Source organism: Entelurus aequoreus, linkage group LG15 (assembly GCF_033978785.1).
Source record: "Entelurus aequoreus isolate RoL-2023_Sb linkage group LG15, RoL_Eaeq_v1.1, whole genome shotgun sequence".
In the NCBI taxonomy this organism is placed as follows: Eukaryota; Metazoa; Chordata; class Actinopteri; order Syngnathiformes; family Syngnathidae; genus Entelurus; species Entelurus aequoreus.
The window spans coordinates 50,452,624-50,474,516 of record NC_084745.1 but is presented as its reverse complement, the minus strand read 5'-3'; the positions used below and the strand labels follow the sequence as shown (position 1 = coordinate 50,474,516).

Genomic DNA, 21,893 nt, shown 5'->3' with positions numbered 1-21,893 from the left:
TTAAGTATTAAAATAGGAATATATGTCTATAATGTTATGGCCATGATTATTATATCGCCTTAGTTTAGTGTTCATTTAGGTTCTCATGCTCCCTGAGTTGCCATCAACACTGATTTCCCACACCTGCCTCTGGTTACTGGCCAGGACACTCACCTGCTCCTGATCACTAATCAGAGGGCTATTTATACCTGCCTCCCCGATCACTCAGCCTGGCAGTCTTGCTGGCGACACACCACGGGCGTGGTCCTTCACGCTTAAAGGGGAACTGCACTTTTTTTATTTTTTTTATTTTGCTTATCTTTCACAATCATAATAAGACAAGAACACAAGCTTGCAAAATACGGCTAACTGGAGTTTATTTACACATAAGTAATATGTACAATATTTACCGTATTTTGGTCATTTTAATCAATGCCGGAAAGCAAACTTGAAGGCGACTATTTTTGGACGAATGAGGATTCGCAACCTCATCTTTTTGAAGCTGAATATACTGAGGATGAACTGCTGCTCCTAACACGAAGGAAGGGTTAGACTTCGGAGCAGACGGAAGCCGAGAGAGTGAGGTGAAAGCGACTCGAATCTACAAAATGAGCTATTTCGACATGGACGGCGTGCTTACCCAAATAACCCGGGAAAAAGGAGTTGGACCGAAGAGACGACTGTCCATCGAGTGAGTCACACTTTAATATCGATCATGATACATGCGTGTTAGTACAACTGCAGTACATACATTGTCTGGCTAGCTGTGTACTAGTAATGGGTTGATGGGGCGTCATGAAGCGTTTCGACACATTGCAAAACTGTATTGATACTGTGTCGATACTGTCATCTGCTGGACATTAAAAATCCCTACAGGCAACCTATGGACCGACTCAACTGACACTGATTTTATGACCTAGTACAGGGGTCACCAACGCGGTGCCCGTGGGCAACAGGTAGCCCGTTGGCCTGTTCTAGAAATAGCTCAAATAGCAGCACTTACCAGTGAGCTGCCTCTACTTTTTAAAATGTATTTATTTACTAGCAAGCTGGTCTCGCTTCGCTCGACATTTTTAATTCTAAGAGAGACAAAACTCAAATAGAATTTGAAAATCCAAGAAAATATTTTAAAGACTTGGTCTTCACTTGTTTAAATAAATTCATTATTTTTTTTACTTTGCTTCTTATAACTTTCAGAAAGACAATTTTAGAGGAAAAATACAACCCTAAAAATGATTTTAGGATTTTTAAACACATATACCTTTTTTACCTTTTAAATTCCTTCCTCTTCTTTCCTGACAATTTAAATCAATGTTCAAGTAAATTTATTTTTTTAATGGTAAAGAATAATAAATAAATTTTAATTTAATTCTTCATTTCAGCTTCTGTTTTTTCGACGAAGAATATTTGTGAAATATTTCTTCAAACTTATTATGATTAAAATTCAAAAAAAATATTCTGGCAAATCTAGAAAATCTGTAGAATCAAATTTAAATCTTATTTCAAAGTCTTTTTGAATTTCTTTGAAAAATTTTTGTCCTGGAAAATCTAGAAGAAATAATGATTTGTCTTTGTTGGAAATATAGCTTGGTCCAATTTGTTATATATTTTAACAAAGTGCAGATTGGATTTTAACCTATTTAAAACATGTCATCAAAATTCAAAAATTAATCTTAATCAGCAAAAATTACTAATGATGTTCCATAAATTATTTTTTTAATTTTTTCAAAAAGATTCGAATTAGCTAGTTTTTCTCTTCTTTTTTTCAGTTGAATTTTGAATTTTAAAGAGTCGAAATTGAAGATAGACTATGTTTCAAAATGTAATTGTCATTTTTTAGGGGTTTTTCTCCTCTTTTAAACCATTAAATTAAGTGTACATATCATTAATTATTAATAATAACATAGAGTTAAAGGTAAATTGAGCAAATTGGCTATTTCTGGCAATTTATTTAAGTGTGTATCAAACTGGTAGCCCTTCGCATTAATCAGTACCCAAGAAGTAGCTCTTGCTTTCAAAAAGGTTGGTGACCCCTGACCTAGAATATACAATATTATAAACCAAGTCATTGTATTTCATTTAGGATTATTTCATATCTTCATTTAAATAAAAATATATTTGTATCTTTTTTAGTAACAGTCAATAAATAATGTGAACATGTATCAGAACATGGAAAACTAAGAGAATGTGTTGTGAATGAGGATGCTAGTGGACTGGGAATTTTTGTAAAAAATGTTTACACATTTAAAAAAAAAAGCAGTTTTTCCAACGTATTACATTTTAGACGATTTCTCTTAGTTATTATTTCTCCGGCTGTAGAAAAGACCCGCTCACAGGCAATGTTCCCTCTAATTGTTCATGTGTGTGAGCAAACACAAAAACTCCCTGAGCATTCAGTGGAGCACATGTGAGCGACATCACACGTGGAAATACCAGCAGCACACCTGTCTCAAAACAATCTTTTATAATAACACTCAAATGAGAGGAGTCATTTTCATGAGATTATTTTCTAATATTAGTGATTTGGCCCACTTGTAATGAAAATAAAAGAAATCTTGTTTTTCATAAGCTATGGATTAGTATTGTACAATATGTCTGGGTGGGGGTCCTGCTTTGGAAATCATTTGTACCCCTTTCAGAGATCACATTTAGTTCCCCTTAAACATCCTCATGTTGCACAATGAAATGTAAGCATAGGATGAAGTGTGCATTCCTGTAACTTTCTCTAGTAACAGCATTCCATGATTAATATCAATAAAATAACATTAATAATAAATGACAGTAAAATAAGCACACGTATCACTGAGGAATCATAGTGTAACTTTGTGTGGTGTTTGAGTTGTCCGACTTTTTGTGTGGCCATAAACGCACCAGCATCTCGATAGACGTTACAATAATTGAACACCGTTAGGGCCGCTTGTTGTCACTGTCACTCAGAGTTGCATTGCAAAATTACACAGGATAAATATGTTTATTTTGTTTAGAATTCAGATGAGTTTGATTTGGTGCGCGGCATATATTTGCTGCGCGCAGAGGACGCTTGAGCAGTGCGCAATTGCGCAGGCGCGCACTTTAGAGGGAACGGTGCTCACAGGGCACAGAGGAGGCGTCAGTGCGACACAGTTCGCATATCGGTCACGTGACCAAAACAGCTCATGATCGGTCACGTGACTTTCTAAAAGGGTATCGCTCTATGAGCTCGACGCATGCGCCGATGCATCGGTGTTGCCGGACCCATCACTACTGTGTACGAACAAAACGTGAAATAATATTTTACAGATACTGTAATATTGTGGACTTGGAGAAGGCATTCGACCGTGTACCCGTGTAACCGTGTAATCTTTTGTTTTGTGATTGTGTGATGTTTTTTACCTGGACCCCAGGAAGAATAGTCTCCACTGCGGTGTAGACTAATGGGGATACTTAATAAACTAAACTAAACTAAAGCCCGGGAAGTCCTGTGGGGTAACGGACTGTCTGATTGTGGCGGTCCGCTCCCTGTATGATCAGTGTCAGAGCTTAGTCCGCATTGCTGGCAGTAAGTCGGACCCGTTTCCAGTGAGGGTTGGACTACGCCAAGGCTGTCCTTTGTCACCGATTCTGTTCATAACTTTTATGGACAGAATTTCTAGGCGCAGTCAAGGCGTTGAGGGGATCCGGTTTGGTGGCTGCAGGATTAGGTCTCTGCTTTTTGCTGATGATGTGGTCCTGATGGCTTCATCTGGCCAGGATCTTCAGCTCTCACTGGATCGGTTCGCAGCTGAGTGTGAAGCGACTGGGATGAGAATCAGCACCGCCGAGTCCGAGTCCATGGTTCTCGCCCGGAAAAGGGTGGAGTGCCATCACCGGGGTTGGGGAAGAGATCTTGCCCCAAGTGGAGGAGTTCAACTACCTCTGAGTCTTGTTCACGAGTGAGGGAAGAGTGGATCGTGAGATCGACAGGCGGATTGGTGTGGGGTCTTCAGTAATGCGGACGCTGTATCGATCTGTTGTTGTGAAGAAGGAGCTGAGCCGGAAGGCAAAGCTCTCAATTTACCGGTTGATCTATGTTCCCATCCTCACCTATGGTCATGAGCTTTGGGTTATGACCGAAAGGACAAGATCACGGGTACAAGCGGCCGGAATGAGTTTCCTCCGTCGGGTGGCGGGGCTCTCCCTTAGAGATAGGGTGAGAAGCTCTGCCATCCGGGGGGAGCTCAAAGTAAAGCTGCTGCTCCTCCACATGGAGAGGAGCCAGATGAGGTGGTTCGGGCATCTGGTCAGGAATCCACCCGAACGCCTCCCTAGGGAGGTGTTTAGGGGACGTCCGACCGGTAGGAGGCCACGGAGACGACCCAGGACACGTTGGGAAGACTGTCTCCCGGCTGGCCTGGGAACGCCTCGGGATCCCCCGGGAGGAGCTGGACCAAGTGGCTGGGATCAGATTCAGATTTATTGGCCAAGTATGTTTAGCACACAAGGAATTTGACTTGGTAGATCGTGCTCTCTTTGTTCAATGCAACAAAGAGTTTATCTAGAACAGGGGTGTCAAACGTACGGCCCATGGGCCGTATCAGGTCCGCCATCAAGTTTAATCCGGCCCGCAAGATCCAATTGCTAAGTATAAAAATGAGCTGCGTTTTTTTTAAATGGAAGAAACTGCTGTTCTAAATGTGTCCACTGGATGTCAGCAATTCAAGTGTAACCCACGTCACACTGTTTAAAGATGACGTGTCAGCTGACTTTAGGCGCCCTCTGGATTGGCTGCCGCTACTCCAATCGCAAAGGTGCAAGCTGGCGGCAGGTGGCGGCAGGTGGCGGCAGTATCGACGCAAAACACCTTTTTTTTTCATTGTAAATTATCCACTCTAGTTCCGTGCAGCGCTTGCAATTGGTTGAATGCACGATGCGCACCCTGAACTCCATTGTAAAAATGTGTTTCTACATGTGTTGTTCTATTTTATTTTATGCTTAAATCTACTATGTTCACATTAACGTTTGTAGTGATGTTACCTTGAATTTGACAACGGTGTCTTTTTGATAATTGTGTTGTTTATATAATAGTTGTAATAGTTGAATCATGGTAAATGAATGTGTTGCGGCAGTTGCGGATTTCACCAATGCGGCGGTTTGAGGAAGCACTCGATTGCTTTTCCAAACGTTTTTTAATGGTGAACTGCTAGCATTGAGGATGCTAAACAGGAAGCGCTTAAAGTTTAATGGCTTTGTAAAAACTCTGAGACAAAGTCTAAGTTCGTTGTATTCTTGACAGTGATTTTGAAACTGCACTATTTTTTTCCTCAGAATTTTCAAAAATGTTTTAAGTGTTTTGCCAAAAGAATTATTTGTGATATGAACATTTTCAGAATGCTTTTGTTTTATTCTTGGCCAAAGTAAGACAAAGAAAACAATCTGAAGTTGTCTTTATTTTTAAGTTATCCTGCCGTGATTTTACCAGTCCGCCCCGTGTGGGAATAGTTTCCTGTATTTGTTGTTATTTCTTGTGAGGGAATTGTGTACGAGTGAATTATGGATACAAAAAAGCAAGTAAACAACAAATAATGTCCGATGCATTTACATCTTATTAGAATAAAGTCCAACCAACACTTTAGGTAGAATTAACAATTTTCTTCTCACATTTTCAATAAAAGTACAGTAACAAACATTTTAACAGTCAATTTATCTGCGAATTCTGCTTTTGTTTTTCAACATTAAAAAAATACATTAATATCAAAAATGAAGTGCAACCGACATCTCTGCAAGTTGAATAAACAGTAGGTGTACCTGAAAAATTAAGCGCAACCCAATCTTTTCAGGTGGAATGAGAAATGGTTTGATCTGCCACTACTCTCACTTTAATTAACAGCGACGGTAGCCGAGAAGAGTTACAACAAATGCCAACGCCACGACACAACTTTCAGCTACAGCATGATCGCAAAAGCCACCACAAATACGAACGCTAATACACAACAACCCAACATTGATTAAACGTTGTCAAAAAGCATGTTTCAACGTTGGATTTGTGTTGTGGAATACTAGTTGGGAAATGACCAAAATTCAATAATCAAATCAACGTTAGAACCCAACATTGATTAAACGTTGTCAATGCAGTTTAGACCCCATAAGGGACAAGCGGTAGGAAATGGATGGATGGAAAAACCATGTTGTTTCAACGTTATGTTTGTTGTTGTGGAATATTTTTTGGGAAATCACCAAATTTCAATGGTCAAAACAACGTCAGAACCTGACATTGATTAAACGTCATCACAAAGCATGTTGTTTCAACGTTACATTTGTGTTGTAGAATATTGGTTGGGAAATGACCAAAATTCAATGGTCGAACATTAGAACCTAACATTGATTTAACGTTGTCGAATAGCATGTTGTTTCAACATTGTACTTGTGTTGTAGAATATTGGTTGGGAAATGACCAAAATTCAATGGTCAAATCAACATCACAACCCAACATTGATTAAACGTTGTCAATGCAGCTAAGATAGGCTTCAGAACCCCCCGCAAACCCAAAAGGGACAAGCGGTAGGAAATGGATGGATGGATGGATGGAAAAAGCATGTTGTTTCAACGTTATGTTTGTGTTGTGGAATAATGGTTAGTAAAAGCCAAAATTCAATGGTCAAATCAACGTCAGAACCTGACATTGATTAAACATAGTCAAAAAGCATGTTGTTTCAACGTTGTACTTGTGTTGTAGAATATTGGTTGGGAAATGACCAAAATTCAATGGTCGAAGACTAGAACCTAACATTGATTTAACGTTGTCAAAAAGAATGTTGTTTCAATGTTTTGTGTTGTGGAATATTGGTTGGGAAATGACCAAAATTCAATGATCAAATCAACGTCAGAACCTGACATTGATTAAACGTAGTCAAAAAGCATGTTGTTTCAATGTTGTATTTGTGTTGTAGGATATTGGTTGGGAAATGACCAAAATTCAATGGTCAAATCAACGTCAGAACCCAGCATTGATTAAACGTTGTCAAAAAGCATGTTTCAACGTTGTATTTGTGTTGTAGAATATTGGTTGGGAAATGACCAAAATTCAATGGTCAAACATTAGAACCTAACATTGATTTAACGTTGTCAAAAAGCATGTTGTTTCAATGTTGTATTTGTGTTGTAGGATATTGGTTGGGAAATGACCAAAATTCAATGGTCAAATCAACGTCAGAACCCAACATTGATTAAACGTTGTCAAAAAGCATGTTGTTTCAACATTTTGTGTTGTGGAATATTGGTTGGGAAATGACCAAAATTCAATGATCAAATCAACGTCAGAACCTGACATTGATTAAAGGTAGTCAAAAAGCATGTTGTTTCAACGTTGTATTTGTGTTGTAGAATATTGGTTGGGAAATGACCAAAATTCAATGGTCGAACATTAGAACCTAACATTGATTTAACGTTGTCAAAAAGCATGTTGTTTCAATGTTGTATTTGTGTTGTAGGATATTGGTTGGGAAATTACCAAAATTCAATGGTCAAATCAACGTCAGAACCCAACATTGATTAAACGTTGTCAATGCAGCAAAGATAGGCTTCAGCACCCCCCGCAACCCCAAAAGGGACAAGCGGTAGGAAATGGATGGATGGATTAATGGAAAAAGCATGTTGTTTGAACGTTATGTTTGTGTTGTGGAATAATGGTTGGGAAATGACCAAAATTCAATAATCAAATCAACGTCACAACCCGACATTGATTAAACGTAGTCAAAAAGCATGTGGTTTCAATGTTGTATTTGTGTTGTAGGATATTGGTTGGGAATTGACCAAAATTCAATGGTCAAACATTAGAACCTAACATTGATTTAACGCTGACAAAAAGCATGTTGTTTCAACGTTATGTTTGTGTTGTGGAATATCGGTTGGGAAATGACCAAAATTCAATGGTCAAATCAACGTCAGAACCCAACGTTCATTCAACGTCGTCAAAAAGTGTGTTTCAACGTTATGTTTGTGTTGTAGAATTTTGGTTGGGAAATTAACAAAATTCAATGATCAAATCAACGGCAGAACCAACGTTCCCTCTAAGGTGCGCGCCTGTGCAATAGCGCACTGCTCAAGTGTCCTCTGCGCACAGCAAATCTATGCCAGGCACAAAATTTTAAAAAAATAACCTTGTTCAAATATTGTAACGTCTGTCGAGACGCTTTGAGGACATGAATTCCATCCATCACTTTACTGAGCAAAACTCTTTGGCGGCCATAAACACATCACCAAAACATTAGTAAAAAAAAGTTTATCTAGCAAAAGTGGTCATTTTCTGCAGTACAAACCAGACCAAAAGCAACTTTGTTATATCAACAGCAGCCGCTCGCTCTTTCTCACTTGCGCCAACACATGCACATATGGCACTTAGCCAGTGATGCGTTTACAGCCACACAAAAAGTCGGACAACTCCAACACCACACATAAAGTGTCATTCCAGGTCGTTACACTATGATTTACCCATCAAATGTGTGCTTATTCTAGTGTCATTTATTAGGAATCTTCATTTATAAATATTAATCATGAAATGCTGTTAGTATATTAAATAAATACTAATAAAAATATATTTTTTACAAACAGGAAGTTGCAGGAATGTACACACGATCCCCTGCTTACATCTCATTGTGCAACATGTGAATGTTTTAATGGGAACTAAATGCAATGTCTGAAAGGGGTACAAACTATTTCCAAAGCAGGACCTCCACCCAGACAAACAATACAAGTACACTAGGGGTGTCCAAACTTTTTCCACTGAGGGCCGCACACTGAAAAATCAAAGCAAGCGGGGGCCATTTTGATATTTTTTATTTTAAAAACCAATACAATGTATGTATAAAAAATATACATTTAGGCCTCCACTCAGGCTTGATACCGGGGACTCCAAAGGGTTTAGGTTCAAAAAAATAAAAAAATGTCATTATTTAGTATTATTATTATTTAATTCAAAGTTTAAATATCTAGATCAACATTAGGTATATCTGTCAATATAATGTTTGGTTTTTTTAGATTTAAGTTGTATGCCCTTTTTGTCAAAGAAAACCCAGTTTTTTATGGAAAAAACACAAAATATGACATATTTTCCCCCAATAAAATTTTAAAGTGGAACATTTCAGATTATATAATAATTGGAGCTCACAACATAACTCATAACAACATTGATTTTAATTGATTATTATTTTTTGAGCAATGACACTTAAAAAAAAAAAAAAAAAGTCCCACTAATATGATTGGGGATCCAAAAGGGTCCTGCTCAGTAAAGTGTTAAAAAATAAATATTTTTTTTTTTTTTAAACTGTTAACACAATAGTCTCAATATCAACTTCAGATCCATCCGTGAATTATAACTTGTATTGTTGTTTATTATGTTCCTTGTTTGTTCATTTTAGGCCCTTCTTTAAAAAAAAAAAAAAAAACATTGTTTTTTATATGGCAAACACAAAATATGCAACATTTTCCCCAAAAAATATCTCAAAGTGGAATATTTAATGTGACCTAATTGGAGCCTTGAATAGGTCAATAATTCATAATAACATTGTTTTTGATTCATTATTATGTTTTAAAGAAAGAAACAGCCTGCATGACAGCTTAGTGTTATTAGAGTCAACATAGCAACATTTTATTGTCACCTGTTATTCTTTTATACTACTTTTTATGTTTTTTATTTTTTTTAATCTTATTTTTAGAATGTGCCGTGGGGCCGTTAAAAAAATTACCTGCGGGCCGCAAATGGCCCCCGGGCCGCACTTTGGACACCCCTGAAGTACACAGTTCATGAAAAACAATATTTGTTGTTATTGTCATTGTAAGTGGGCCTAAACACTTATATTACAAATGGAAATGACTGCTGTCATTTGATTATAATAATAAGAGAATGTTGTCTGTCTATCTGTGTTGGCCCTGCGATGAGGTGGCGACTTGTCCAGGGTGTACCCCGCCTTCCGCCCGAATGCAGCTGAGATAGGCCACTCCGAAAGGGACAAGGAGTAGAAAATGGATGGATGGATGGAGATTGAACTTGTTATTTAGTCAGGTTTGGGACAGGTGTGGTGCTGGTGTAGCCACAGTGTGCACGTATTTTTTCTTTTCTTTTTTTTTTTTTTTTTCCCCTCACAGTGTGCACGTCTGATGTTGCTCACATGGGCTGAACTTGAGATTGAACTTGTTATTTAGTCAGGTTTGGGACAGGTGTGGTGCTGGTGTAGCCACAGTGTGCACGTCTTTTTATTTATTTTTATTTTTTTCTCACAGTGTGCACGTCTGATGTTGCTCACATGGGCTGAACTTGAGATTGAACTTGTTATTTAGTCAGGTTTGGGACAGGTGTGGTGCTGGTGTAGCCACAGTGTGCACGTCTTTTTTTTTTTTTTTTCTCTCACAGTGTGCACGTATGATGTTGCTCACATGGGCTGAACTTGAGATTGAACTTGTTATTTAGTCGGGTTTGGGACAGGTGTGGTGCTGGTGTAGCCACAGTGTGCACGTCTTTTTTTTTTTTTTTTTTCTTTTTTTTTTTTTCTCACAGTGTGCACATCTGATGTTGCTCACATGGGCTGAACTTGAGATTGAACTTGTTATTTAGTCAGGTTTGGGACAGGTGTGGTGCTGGTGTAGCCACAATGTGCACGTCTTTTTTTTTTTCTCTCTTTTTTTTTTCTCACAGTGTGCACGTCTGATGTTGCTCACATGGGCTGAACTTGAGATTGAACTTGTTATTTAGTCAGGTGTGGGACAGGTGTGGTGCTGGTGTAGCCACAGTGTGCACGTCTTTTTTTCTTTTTTTTTTTTTTCACACAGTGTGCACGTCTGATGTTGCTCACATGGGCTCCGCTGAATGCTCAGGGAGTTTTTGCCTTTGCTCACACACATGACCAATTAGAGGGAACATTGATTAAACGTCGTCAAAAAGCATGTTGTTTCAACGTTATGTTTAACGTGCATCATCAGGACCTAATTCAACAATTCGTCAACGTTGTTTCAATGCCGTGTGCCTGCTGGGAGTTCACCCCTAAGTGAAAGTGTTGTCGCTTAGCGTCGTCATGGTGACAGGCTTGTTTTGGAAACATACCTTCCCATCATCCCAGACTTCAATCGAGACGTCTCCGGCGTCTCCATCCCAGTGTGCGGCACACAGGGCTGGCTGCCATGCAGTCAAAGCTGAGAGGAGGCGTTGGACTTAGTCTATTGTGACAGAAATACCCCCGAGGCATGCCAGGTGCCCTTGTGATTGGAGACAGGAAGCACGTCATGTTTGATAGGCAACACCTTGACTGGGAAATAAAAGGTTTTTTTTGTGTGTGTGTTGGGAGAAAAAATGAATGTGACAACGGGTGACGGCGTGCCTCGGATTGTACCTCCGGTTTATGTTCCGGCCTCTTGTTCCAAAGGACCTTGTCCGATCCTCAGTCAGGGGTGAACACTAAACTAAATACTTAACACTGTATCCTTTTATATCAATCATAATATACTCCATTTGTACAATTTTTAACAAGGTAAATGACATAAAATAACACGGTCCCAAAAGGAGCAGGAAGAAGCAAACTAACTCAGATATAATAATCTGATTCTTTATCAATAATACATGAATTTATTTAACAAAATTAATTTAGTATATACTATTATTAGTATATTATTTATTATTTTTTTCATGCAAGTTTTTATTTATTTTATTCCTGCTTGTAATTCTTTAATTAGTGTTTTATTGTATCTTTTTTCCTCTGTGATATGGATCTCCCTGGGTCTGAAATAAAATGACTATTATTATAGTGTATAGTATATTTAGTATATAATTACAGAAGAGAGTTAGACAAACTTTATTGATCCACAAGCGAAATTATATAATATAATAATATATATAATTACATCCATTAATAAAAATAAAAAAAAAATATATCTATATATATATATATATATATATATATATATATATATATATATATATATATATATATATATATATATATATATATATATATATATATATATATATATATATATATATATATATATATATATATATATGTGTGTCTTAATTAGATTATCCAAAAAATAGTGCTCGATACCGTGGTAGAGCGTAATATGTATGTGTGGGAAAAAATCACAAGACTATTTCATCTCTACAGGCCTGTTTCATGAGGGGTTTCCTCAATCCTCAGGAGATTTTCTCCTGAGGATTGAGGAAACCCCTCATGAAACAGGCCTGTAGAGATGAAATAGTCTTGTGATTTTTTCCCACACATACATATATGATTACATCCATAAATACTCATTAGTTTATCAAATGTAGTTTATTGGAATTAAATATTTACTTAAGATATTTTAGGTTTTTTCCTCTTTGTTGTACCTGTCAATGTTTTGTTTTTTTTGTATTTAATTTGAAATTAAATGATTGTATTACTTTGTTTGATGTCCTCATGTAGCTGATTCCACGAAGTCACCCCACAAACTGCTATGCCCGTACTTTTTTTTTAAAGCATGCTAATAGTTAACAAATGTCACATATCAAGTTATAAGACTGTTGTAAACGATTGCAAAACTAGCTCAAAAAATTAGCCTTAGTAATTAGGGGAAAAAAACGTAAAGTTAGTTAAAAAGTTAGCACTTTAATGTTAGCGTGCTAGCATGCTAAAGTTAGCACGCTAACAGTTAACAAATGTCACATACCAAGTTATAAGACTGTTGTAAACGATTGCAAAACTAGCTCAAAAAATTAGCCTTAGTAATTAGGGGAAAAAACGTAAAGTTAGTTTAAAAGTTAGCACTTTAATGTTAGTGTGCTAGCATGCTAAAGTTAGCACGCTAACAGTTAACAAGTGTCACATACCAAGTTATAAGACTGTTGTAAACGGTTGCAAAACTAGCTCAAAAAGTTAGCCTTAGTAATTAGGGAAAGAAACTTAAAGTTAGCTGAAAAGTTAACACTTTAATGTTAGCACGCTAACAGTTAACAAATGTCACATACCAAGCTATAAGACTCTGGTGTAAATGGTTGCAAAACTAGCTCAAAAAGTTAGCCTTAGTAATTAGGGGAAAAAACGTAAAGTTAGTTAAAAAGTTAGCACTTTAATGTTAGCGTGCTAGCATGCTAAAGTTAGCACGCTAACAGTTAACAAATGTCACATACCAAGTTATAAGACTGTTGTAAACGGTTGCAAAACTAGCTCAAAAAGTTAGCCTTAGTAATTAGTGAAAGAAACTTAAAGTTAGCTGAAAAGTTAAAACTTTAATGTTAGCGTGCTAGCATGCTATAGTTAGCACGCTAACAGTTAACAAATGTCACATACCAAGCTATAATACTCTGGTGTAAATGGTTGCAAAACTAGCTCAAAAAGTTAGCCTTAGTAATTAGGGAAAAAAAACGTAAAGTTTGCTGAAAAGTTAGCAATTTAATGTTAGGGTGCTAGCTTGCTAAAGTTAGCACGCTAACAGTTAACACATGTCACATACCAAGTTATAAGACTCTGGTGTAAACGGTTGCAAAACTAGCTCAAAAAGTTAGCCTCGGTAATTAGGAAAAAAAATGTAAAGTTAGCTGAAAAGTTAGCGCTTTAATTTTAGCATGCTAGCATGCTAAAGTTAGCATGCTAATAGTTAACAAATGTCACACACCAAGTTATAAGACTCTGGTGTAACCGGTTGCAAAACTAGCTCAAAAAGTTAGCCTTAGTAATTAGGGAAAAAAAACGTAAAGCTAGCTAAAAAGTTAGCACTTTAATGTTAGCGTGCTAGCATTTTTTGTATTTAATTTTAAATTAAATGATTGTATTACTTTGTTTGATCTCCTCATGTAACTGATTCCACAAAGTCACCCCACAAACCTGACAGAATAAAATGACCAAAATGTCCACTGCAGTTATGGAATATTTTTAATAATATATTGAATATTTTTTGGGGATAAATCGACTAATTGAATAACACACACTTTATACAGTATAATTTTTTTTCACCTTTTTTATTTATTTATGTTTTTTAATTAATGTTAACTTTTATTATGTTAAAACTGTAATTTCAGTATTGATTTATTTAGATAAACATTGAATAAAAGGTTATGGCATGCGGAATAAATGTTGTTTATTTCAACAATTTTCTCCTAAATACACATTATTCTGCATGCCATAACCTTTTATTATGTTTAAAAAATAAAGTTAAAAAAATTCAATAATTGAAATTGCAGTTTTAACATAATAAAAGTTAGCATTAATAAAAAAATTAAAGAGGTGAAAAAAAGTATTTATCGTAGTGACCGTGCGGAAAGTTCCGGGCGGTCCGGATTTTCTCAATTTGAACAGTAACACTGATTATTAATGTAAGCAACATATTATAAATACATCATATAAATATAGTGCATCTAGCAAGTAAGCCACAGAGTAGCATATGTACATAAAAAATGCTAACACTTAGCATGTGTGCTAACGATAGCATGATAACAGTCGATGGCCATTCAGCTACAACCAAACATTGGACGTCAAAACCTGTACAAAATGAGCTACACAGCTAGCCTAAAAGGTTGGCATGCTTACATTAAAATGCTAATATTTAGCATTTGTGCAAACGTTAGCATGATAACAGTTAGCATGTTTCATTTACCAAGTTATATGACTCAAATATGTATGGCTGCGAAAATAGAGAAAAAAGTGTAAAATTAGATGAAAAACTTAGCACGCTTACGTTAGCTTACCTGTATGCTATAGTTTGCATGCTAACGGTTAACAAATGTCACATACCAAGTTATAAGACTCTGGTGTAAACGGTTGCAAAACTAGCTCAAAAAGTTAGCCTTAGTAATTAGGGAAAAAAAAAACGTAAAGTTAACTGAAAAGTTAGCACTTTAATGTTAGTGTGCTAGCATGCTAAAGTTATCACGCTAACAGTTAAAAAATGTCACATATCAAGCTATAAGACTCTGGTGTAAACGGTTGCAAAACTAGCTCAAAAAGTTAGCCTTAGTAATTAGGGAAAGAAACTTAAAGTTAGTTAAAAAGTTAGCACTTTAATGTTAGTGTGCTAGCATTCTAAAGTTAGCACGCTAACAGTTAACAAATGTCACATACCAAGTTATAAGACTCTGTTGTAAACGGTTGCAAAACTAGCTCAAAAAGTTAGCCTTAGTAATTATGGAAAAAAACAAAGTTAGTTAAAAAGTTAGCACTTTAATGTTAGCGTGGTAGCATGCTAAAGTTAGCCAGTGTTAAAAAAAAATGTTAGCCAGGGTTAAAATAGACAAGTGTGAACAAAATGAGACGTTACGCACCGAGCTACGTGGAAGCGTGGCTGAGCTACAAGAGGAGGTAATCTTGTCTTTTTGGCGTTTGTCTCAGAGCAATCGTCCGTTAAAATGAATGTTCCCATTCAATTGGCCCAGTTTTGTTTTTGTCCGCGAATAGCGTCGCCATGGTAACACGAAATGTTCCCACTTTAAAGTACCCTTGTCGGCACGAACGCGACATTTCCGACGGTATAACATATGTGGGGGTTCGTTGGCCGGTCCGTCTCGCATTAGACGCCAGAGAAACGTGCTGGCACCCGAGCAGGCCCATAATAAATCAAAGCTACCTTTTTTTTTTTTTTAATTGATTCAATCGATTTAATCGCCCGTCGCTCACTTTCAACCCGGGAGCTTTTTATTCATCCGCCCTTTCTGCGTTTCAGGTTGCCACCCAGGATGATTGACAGCCAGACACGCTGATCAACCCCCCGTCACACCTCGTCTTATCAACACGTTAAAGGGCCATCTCCATCTTGTCCTCTTCTCCATGGGCTGCTAACCTCAGACAGGGGGGGGAAAAAAAGGCTCGCACGTCACCTGGAAGGCATGTCGTCCTACTTCCGCTGACTAAGTCGCTGTCGGAGGAAGACGAAGAAGAAGAAGAAGAGGCGGGCCTTGCTCATACGTCTTCGTAAGGAGGTCCGGCTTGAAGAGAGGAAGCGGCCATGCATCTCTATCTGGCGCTGACGCTGCAGGCGTTGTGGTGTGGCGCGTGCCGAGCCGCCATGCAGCACTACCCCGCGGCGTGGGGCCACTACGACGTGTGCAAGTCCCAAATCTACTCCGACGAGGGCCTCACCTGGGACTACATGGCCTGCCAGCCGGAGGCGGCCGACATGACCCAGTACCTGAAGGTGACCCTGGATCCGCCCAACATCACCTGCGGGGACCCGCCCGAGACCTACTGCGCCCTGGTGAGTAGTTTTGTTGACTGTACTTCTGACGTCATGATCTGCCGCTGCTCCTCCGGGTGTTGTTGACACCGATCACTCGCAGAGAACTTTGCATGTTGCCGCCTCGTCCAAATCAAACGCGCACAAAAGCATGAATGACGTTCAAGAGCTTTTAGTTCCACAGCCGTGATCTGCAAAGCATGAACTTTTTACTCAGTTAAGTGGAATAATTAGTAAGTAAAGTATTCTTTTTTTTATTTTATTGTTTTTAGAAAGGATCTTTTAACGCAGGGGTGGGCAATTCATTTTTACCGCGGGCCGCATGAGCAACCCGAGCACTGCTGGAGGGCCACATCGACAATATTTCAATTACATTTTGCTCAATATTATTTTTGATATATACCGTAAGATAAATAATAATAATAATAATAATAATAATAATAATAATAATAATAGTAATACTTCAACATAGTGTGTGTAACAGCATTCCATGACTAATATAAATAAATTAACATTAATAATAAATGACAGTAAAATAAGCACACGTATGACTGAGGAGTCATAGTGTAACTTTGTGTGGTGTTTGAGTTGTCCGACTTTTTGTGTGGCCATAAACGCACCAGTGGTTTAGTGCTATGCGTGTTGGTGACAGATGACAAGTTGGTTTTGGCCTGGTTTGTACGGCAGAAAATTACTAGTTTTTCGAGATAGAAGTGCTTTACTCATGTTTTTGGTGTGGTTATGTCCGATTTTAAACAGTTTTGCTCGATAAAGTGTTCGATATAATTCCTGTCCTCGAAGCATCTCGATAGACGTTACAATAATTGAACGGTGTTCAATTGAACGGTGTTGACGAACACCGTTAGGGCCGCTTGTTGTCACTGTCACTCAAAGTTGCATTGCAAAATTACATAGAATAAATAGGTTTATTTTGTTTACAATTCAGATGGGATTTGATTTGGTGCGCGGCATATATTTTGCTGCGCGCAGCGGACGCTTGAGCAGTGCGCAATTGCGCAGGCACGCACCTTAGAGGGAACGTTGCTTGGCAGTCCATGTCTTGTTGGAAACACGCCATTCTTCATCAACTTTTCTCTTTTTAGCATCTCGGGTGTAAAGCGTGCATCACTTGTCGCTGCATGTGCACCTTCACTCGCAGGTTACACACGGACACACGCCCATAAATAATACTTTTCAAAATAAAAGCAGCACAGTTGTATTGCGCGCACGACATAGATGTTTTTTCAACTTTATTTTGTAATTTGTTATTGCAGCTGTTCACATTCACTCACAATCATGCACACGCATACGTCCACACGGAAGTAATACAAATAACAATTTTCAAAACAAAAGCAGCACCGTTGTATTGCACACTCGACATAGATACTTTTGTAAATGTATTTTGTAATTTATAATTGGCCTCACGCGGGCCGGACAGGGACGCACAAAGGGCCGGATGCGGCCCGCGGGCCGCAGAATGCCCAGGTCTGTTTTAACGCTTTCCCCACATATTAAATATTGTGTGTCGTATTACTTCAAGCTGCAGTGCTTTCCACATTTTGTTACCTTACAGCTTTATTACAAAATGGAATACTATCATTTTATCCTCAAAATTCTACACACAATACCCCATAATGACAATTTGATTGTTTTTTGTGCTCAATACTTTGTTGACGCACCTTTGGCAAGAATTACAGCCTCATGTTTTTTTTTAATACGATGCCACAATGCTGTGGGGCTGGTTTTCAGTGGCAGGAACTGGTAGAGGGAAATATGAATGCAGCGATGTACAGAGACATACTGGATGTAAACCAATGCTTTCCATCCAACCTGACGGAGCTTGAGGGGTGCTGCAAAGGGGACTATTTATTTCTATTTTTTTCACATTGTCATTATCGGGTGTTGTGTGCAGAATTTTGAGGACAAAAAATGAATGAATTCCATTTTGGAATTAGGCTCTATCAAATGTGTGAATGCTAAGGCAATGTAAATATTGTAAGTGGGGCAGTATTGACAGTCAACGTTGCATCCGATGTGAGATTTGACATCAGATGTGTACGTGGGACAGCAGTATTGACGGTCAAAGTTCCTACGGATGTGAGAGATGACATCACATGTAAGTGGGGCAGTATTGAAAGTCAAAGTTGCATCATCTTTAAAAGATGACATCTGATGTGTACGTGGGACAGTATTGACAGTCAAAGTTGCATCAGATGTGAGAGATGACATCAGATGTGTACGTGGGACAGTTTTGACAGTCAAAGTTGAATCGGATGTGAGACTGCTGACAGATGTGTAAGTGGGACAGTATTGACAGTCAAAGTTGCATCAGATGTGAGAGATGACATCAGATGTGTACGTGGGACAGTATTGACAGTCAAAGTTGCATCAGATGTGAGAGATGACATCAGATGTGTACGTGGGACAGTATTGACAGTCAAAGTTGCATCAGATGTGAGAGATGACATTAGTTGTGTAAGTGGGACAGTATTGATGGTCAATGTTGCATCAGATGTGAGAGATGACATCTGATGTGTACGTGGGACAGTATTGACAGTCAAAGTTGCATCAGATGTGAGAGATGACATCAGATGTGTAAGTGGGACAGTTTTGACAGTCAAAGTTGAATCGGATGTGAGACTGCTGACAGATGTGTACCTAGGACAGTATTGACAGTCAAAGTTACATAACATGTGAGAGATGACATCCGATGTGTACGTTGGACAATATTGACAGTCAAAGTTGCATCATATGTGAGACTGCTGACATCAGATGTGTATGTGGGACAGTATTGAAAGTCAAAGTTGCATCAGATGTGAGTCTGCTGACATCCGATGTGTACGTTGGACAATATTGACAGTCAAAGTTGCATCATATGTGAGACTGCTGACATCAGATGTATATGTGGGACAGTATTGACAGTCAAAGTTGCATCATATGTGAGGGATGACGTCACATGTTGGTGGGACAGTATTGACATTCAAAGTTGCATCAGATGTGAGTCTGCTGACATCAGATGTATATGTGGGACAGTATTGACAGTCAAAGTTGCATCAAATGTGAGAGATGACATTGTGGCACGCACCGAAACCGAGGCACCACTGACATGTTTAGCCTCGTCCTCCAGTGATAATGGTACATGATAACAATACTTAAAGGGGACCTATAATGCAAAACCAACTCTTCTTACCTGCTGGTACCTGCTTTTGTCTATTTTGGATCTGCGTAAGTCCCGAAAACATGGAATCAAACCAGTTAAGGCATTGCGGGGATGTTTATAAAATAATCTTGCCTTCCTCCATACTTTGGAATTTTCTCTGTCCGGTGAGGTTGTGTGCCCAGTGAGGTTGTCTGCTTATATAGTGGACATTTACCCGAAGTCTGCCATTGGAACCCGACGTTGTATTCAATAAGCTTCTTTTTCTCCATCCTCTTGTTGTGGGGCAGACTGGCTCCTACATGCGGATGGATCCTCCGCTGTTGCCATTTCTAATATAAAGTAGCGTACAGTTCTAACTTATGTCAGTCAGTAGATTCGCTATGGAAGCGCTAAAAACTACAACATGGCTGACGAGGAGAAGGCGCAGTCGAAGATACCTTTTTAAGATAGTAAGAAAGTCTGTTTATTCGTTCTATTGGAGGTGATAACTGTCAGTTTAGGGGAGCGGCTCCACACTGTGTATGGAGACACACTAAAAATAGCTGCATGTCAGCCGCTAAGCTAAAAATAAATACAGTGTCAGCAGGATTGGATCAGAGTTTGTAATCAGTATCAAAGGCAGGTGCAATATTCTTGTGTTGAGAAAAAGTTGTTTAGTAGACAGTAACTAAAGATATCGGCCATTTTATTGCATTTATGTATATGACCCGATCCACACAACCTTCCCTAGTCATGGTGCAGAAAAAAAACAATTCAACCAGCACAAAAAGTCGACAAACATGGTCACACATGACACAACCAGCTCATTGAACTTTGTAGATATTATTAAAAAAAACATTCAATCTGCAATAAAAAAAATTAAAAAATAATCACAATTACACCCTTTTAAATCCATTCCGAGGGATGATGGAAAAAATGTGTGTATATATATATATATATATATATATATATATATATATATATATATATATATATATATATATATATATATATATATATATATATTAGGGCTGCAACCAACGATTAATTTGATAATCGATTAATCTGTTGATTATTACTTCGATTAATCGGATAAAAGAGACGAACTACATTTCTATCCTACCCAGTATTTTATTGGGGAAAAAAACCAGCATACTGGCACCATACTTATTTTGATTATTGTTTCTCAGCTGTTTGTAAATGTTGCAGTTTATAAATAAGGGTTTATTAAAAAAAATAAAATACAACAAATAAAACAAATTTAATTTAAAAAAAAAAAAAAACTCTGCGCATGCGCATAGCATAGATCCAACAAATCGATGACTAAATTAGTCGGCAACTATTTTAATAATCGATTTTAATCGATTTAATCGATTAGTTGTTGCAGCCCTAATATATATACCGTAATTTCCGGACTATAAGCCGCACCTGACTATAAGCCACACCAGCTAAATTTAGGGGAAAATACAGATTGCTCCATATATAAGCCGCAGGGTTTTGATGTGTAATTACCGTAGTATGTCGGGGTTCCTGCTACCACGGAGGGGATTGTCGGGACAGAGATGACTGTTTGGGAACGCAAAGCGTCCCATTTATTAACAATACATCTTTCAATCATTCCATCAAACTTTCACATCTTTGACATGGCGAACAGCATTCGTGCAGAGTACAAATAATACAACGGTGCAAAGTAATACAAAGTGCTCGCCTGTACGTTATCAAAATAACCAGCTTACCAGTATATGAAAAGTCAGTCTTTAATCATTGTGTCATCGTCTTCCTCCTGCGTACTAAAACCACCGAAATCCTCTTCGTCGGTGTCGGAGAAGAACAGGCCGTAAATAAGCCGCACCCTTGTATAAGCCGCAGGGACCAGAACGAGGGGAAAAAGTAGCGGCTTATAGTCCGGAAATTACGGTATATATATATATATATATATATATATATATATATATATATATATATATATATATATATATATATATATATATATATATATATATATATATATATATATATATACACGTGTGTGTGTATATGTGTGTGTGTGTATGTATGTATATATATATATATATATATTAGGGCTGCAACAACTAATCGATTAAAATCAATTAATAAAATAGGCCCCCGGACATTTTTTTTAAACCTAATGCGGCCCCCAGTCAAAAAGTTTGGACCCCCCCTGTTTGAGTGCATGCTTCACAAAACAGTTTAGGTGCTAATTGAAAGCAGCAATTGGTTGATTGGCCTTGAAGACTTCATTGGTGCTTTTGCACACTTTTCTGGCAATCACGAAAAATCCCAAACTCCTCGTGGAGCCAAAAATAAAATGAGCAAAAAAACCGCATATTAGGTCAAGTATTTAATCAGCAAGCTCGTTATTTGGGGACGGGGTCCTCTTCACTTTGAAGCTCACAGCTGGTCGCCCCAGATCGCTAAATGTTGAATCAGTTTTGGGTCTGTGGTGTAAGTCATCAAAGATTCCCTTAGAACAGACATTTGCTTCAAGAGCTCTTTGGATAAATAGCCAAACGTTGCAGGGAAGAAAAGTAGTAAGTTGAGGAGTATAAATAGACAGCCGGCATCAGCAGAAAGTCAGCTGAGAGGAGAGAGACGGAGAGAAGAGGATTAACAG

General features: G+C 38.0%; 1 pseudogene; it reads left to right on the top strand.

Annotated features, from left to right (window-relative positions):
* Positions 1-21,893, top strand: part of LOC133630327 (netrin-G1-like) — a 139,202-nt pseudogene that overhangs the window by 10,898 nt on the left and 106,411 nt on the right.